Raw genomic sequence first — 4,846 nt, forward strand, 5'->3', positions numbered from 1 at the left:
TCCCTTGTGTTATTTTGACATGGGTTGTTTCAGGCATCAGAGGGTTATTCCAGAAAGCCAGATTAGTGAGTTAGCGAGATCTGTCAAACCAGAATTTGAGCATACTCAGAATTTCCTGTTTCCAGAAAGAGAGCTTGACGTATAGCCTGATCAGAAACCATAGCAACAAATGCTCTGTAGCAAGCATGCTACCTACTAGGTTAACTTGATCTTAGCCTGGCCTGGTGAATAAAGATAGGGCTCTCGGCCAATCAGATTCTTGTCCGTCCCTATGGACTGTCCATTTGCGGAAAATCCAAATTACATCGGAGCCTGCATTGTCCCCAATGCATTACAAAGGGAATCAATTATTGGACCTAGAGTAGATCCTTTAGATCAGTGACTCTCAACCAGGGGTACTAGGACACCCTGGGTGTTCTTGAAAAGACTCACGATACTATAGGTTGGGAACCACTACGTTAGATCATTCAGAAGGTTTTCTTTAGGAACGTTATATTTTATTTCCCGCAGAATCAATCATATCTGGCCAACATACTTAACCAGTTGCACTGTAACCCAAAGCAGTTTTGCTGTGACTGCAACGCAAACTGTATTGCTTAGCGATTAAAAAAGAAAATATCCACTGGAAGTTTCCTGTACAATGTGGGTAATGCGGAACGATTTGGCAAGGCAACTGTGTAGAGCCGTAAGAAGTCTGCCTCGCATTGAAGAGATGTTTCTGTAGTGGCTTCCTATCCTCTTTACCATAGCCACTGCCCAAGCCTGAAGCGGGGTTGTTTGGTACGCATACAGTCCACACTCAAGGTTTCCAAACGGCCAAACATTCAATGACATCCAGGGATATGGTGCAACAAAAATGTTTATTCTTCTTATATCTAACAAATAAATAATTCTCCAATCAACTTAAAGCATATATTACTTGATATGGAAAATACACAATATGACATTTATGTCTGTATGGTCAGAAAACTATACCGCTCCCGAATCTAGCAAGGACTCCCCCCCCCCCCCCCCCAAAAGCCCAACTTCCTGCCTTTATTCTAACACACTACCACAATACAATGAATGGGCAAGGGGGGGGGGGGGGGGGGCAAAAACTGAGTTACACTAACAAATGAATATATCTCAATCAGGTAAATATAAATCATAAAGGTACATACCTAATATTTCATCATGTACATTAATATTTACTATATTTACACAAATATACATGGAGCTCGGTATGTTCAGTCTTTTATACAAATATGTCCAAATCGGCTCTGACATACCGGCCCCTAATTGTTGACTGCACTGAATGCACAACAATGACTTAATATTCAAACGTAGAGCCAATACACAAAACATTCTATACCAGAGTACTATTACAGTTCATAGCTATATACAAGGTGGCATATAGGAAAATAGTCCATTGATCTCAGTCTGAGTTGAAGTGTAAAGGTGTTCAACTTCCAAAAATGTCAAGAGTGTGACGTCCAAAAATGTATGACTACGACATTGAAGGATGTAAGAGTACGACATCAACGAATCAGAGATGCACGTGATTCTAAGATGGAGCACTGTGTGTGTGTGTGTGTGTCACTCCGTCGCCTCAAGGAGCAGACAGTTTATTGATAGGTCTCTGTAAGATATTGGTCTTAGTCTTAACCAAGACTCTCTGGACAAGACCTTTGGCTCCTGGCAAAGCCTCCACCACACGCCCCATTAGCCAAGAATTCATTGACGATGACCACAAGGTCACCAAGACTGAAGTTTCTCTTAGTTTTGTTCCACTTGTTCCGCTCCTGCATAAGTGGAAGATACTCCCTGATCCATCTCTTCCAGAAGAGGTCAGTGATATATTGTACTTGCTTCCATCTCCTTCATGAGTATAGGTCGCTTCTCTGGAATAGTCCTGGTGGCAGGACTTGCTTAGCTTTCAGATGAAGCAGATGGTTCGGAGTCAGGGGTTCTAGATCATTAGGGTCATTTGTTACAGTAGTGATTGGTCTGTCGTTCATAATCGCCTCAACTTCACACAAGGCTGTCTGCAAAGCCTGATCATTTATTTATTTATTTTGCTCCTTTGCACCCCATAATTTTTATTTCCCATTATTTTTATTTCTACTTTGCACATTCTTCCATTGCAAAACTTCCATTCCAGTGTTTTACTTGCTATATTGTATTTACTTTGCCACCATGGCCTTTTTTGCCTTTACCTCCCTTCTCACCTCATTTGCTCACATTGTATATAGACTTGTTTATACTGTATTATTGACTGTATGTTTGTTTTACTCCATGTGTAACTCTGTGTCGTTGTATCTGTCAAACTGCTTTGCTTTATCTTGGCCAGGTCGCAATTGTAAATGAGAACTTGTTCTCAACTTGCCTACCTGGTTAAATAAAGGTGAAATATATATATATTTAAAAATCATCCAGTACTTGCTCTTTAAGGACTGAATAGAGGATCTTTTTCACCAGTCGGATCAACCTCTCCCACACACACCCCCCCATGCTGGGCTCCAGAGGGAGGGTTGAATGACCATGTCACTCCTTCCTTCAGTAATTCATTTTGAATCTTGTTGTGATACAGCTCTCCTAGCTCTCTGTGTGTTCCAACAAAGTTGGTGCCATTGTCTGTTCTGATACTTGTTACTGGGCCCCTTCGACAGGGGCAGGGCATTGATGCAGGAATCAGCATCGAGATAACTAGCAACTTCTAGATGGGCAGCTCGACTCACAAGACAAGTAAAGATCACACCATACCGCTTCACATGAACGCGGCCTCGCTTCACCTCTATGGGGCCGAAGTAATCTATGTCCACATGGGTGAAAGGCGGAAAATCAGGTGACATGTCTTTGTTGCATTTCCTGGCCATCAGAATTGCAGGTACAGTAGGCTCCGGTCAGTTGACTGCCTGTGATGCTTTGCTAATCTCAAATTGATAAGACTAGACAACATGACGAATAGCCTAATTTATCTTGCAGATTCCAAGCGCCATTGGTTCTATAGATGGGACATATCCTCAGTCAAAGACCCTCTGGACCAGATGGAGACTACGTGAATAGAACATATTCAATAGAACACGTTCTGGAACCAAGAAATTCCGGACTCCCTTATCTGGTTAAGGAAAGCCGGATATGTTCAGGGAATCCTGAATTTGTTAAACCATTGTCGTGGAAATTTCCTCTATTTACCAAATCATGGGAGCAAACCACACACACAAGTCAGAGTTAGTTATCAAAGTCCATCTTTAATTATATAAGCTCTATAGCATTTTGACTTTCAACAGTTCAGTATCTCTAATGAAAAGTTGAGAGTCCCCAACATAATGGCAAATGGGTTCCTTTATAGCAAAGATCCACCCCCTCCTAGACGACATGACAAAACACAGGTCTTAGGAACTTACACAAAGAAATACTTTACTTCAGAGAGGAGTATCCCCTAGCCAGACAGAGTTGGCTATAAATTATCGTTCAGTTTGGTCTCCTAAACAAAGCTCTTATCTCGTCCTTGGTACAAAATGGTACCATGACATTACCCCCACCCTATGATATATATCAAATTGTCATTTAGATAGAACCAATTCTAAATACAACCAATCCTGGACAAACTCACAGAGACACACTGACTGGTACACAGACATTGTGGAGGAAAAGACATGTTTACACATGATGACACTTTGACCTCTCCCCTCTCTGAGGCCCATGCAACTTAGTCTTGACATAGAACAGATAACTGCAACCCCACCACAGTATTATACAAAAATACCATTCTGATGAGAAGTAACTTATACACATTTGATGAATATAAAACATCTTACCTATGTTACCAACAAATTCTGATTATTCCCTAACACCATCTTTCAGGAATACCCCCCAGGTTGAGCTTACTCTTTTAAAGCAAGGTCAACACAGATGTTCTCGTTTGACCCACACATTGGTCAAACATTTTGTCTAAAATGTACAGAATGTATAGAAGTCTTCAGCCACCAGAGATGCAAAACATTTGTTTTATTACAACAATTTAAAAATAAGAGAAATTCACCAACAAATCATTACGTTTCACATGGTTGAACAGTGGCTTTTGTATAAACTTGTCCGAGGTCTGGGAACAAACAACAATGTATATCCCAGGTGGTCTCTGTGTCCTTTAGCCATCTTCTGTTATTTATTGAGCGGACGAGGAGTTTGCTAATGCACAAAAGGATCTAGCTACTAGGCTAGAGGCTACCCACATAATAGCTCAAACATACACCACACACACTATTGAAAACCACTTGCTCTTTTTTAATCAGCAAGATAAAGACATGAATAAAGACAAGATTTCAAAAAAATTATAAAGCCTTTTTTACATCAACAGTTGTTAGTGGTTGCAGGTTTACCTGCCTCATCTGAAGCCTCTTATTTTAGGGTGCTGCTATAGGAAATGTATTTTCTTGGTGACCTAAACATTGACTGGTTATCATCTAGATGTCCTCTCAAGAGGAAGCTTCTTAATGTGACTAATACCTGTAACATAACCCAGGTTATCACTCAACCAACTAGTTTATACCATAGTGTCGGATCTGTGACACATCCTCTTCTATTGATTGCGTCTTCACCAATGATGCAGAGCTTTGCTCCGAAGCAATATCAGCTCCCACTGGCTGTAGCAGTGACCCTTACATTGTGGCAATAACAAGGAAAGCCAAAGTTCCAAAGGTAGGGCCTAAAGTTATCTATAAGAGATCACATTTCTCAGGACTCTTTTGTTGAAGATGTAAAAACATTTACGTTGGTTTGATGTGTATAAGGAGGTGAATCCAGTTGCAGCACTTGGAGTATTTGTACAATTATTCTTGCCAATTGTTGACAAACATGCACCTGT

This window comes from Oncorhynchus gorbuscha, linkage group LG08 (genome assembly GCF_021184085.1).
Source record: "Oncorhynchus gorbuscha isolate QuinsamMale2020 ecotype Even-year linkage group LG08, OgorEven_v1.0, whole genome shotgun sequence".
NCBI classification, from domain to species: domain Eukaryota; kingdom Metazoa; phylum Chordata; class Actinopteri; order Salmoniformes; family Salmonidae; genus Oncorhynchus; species Oncorhynchus gorbuscha.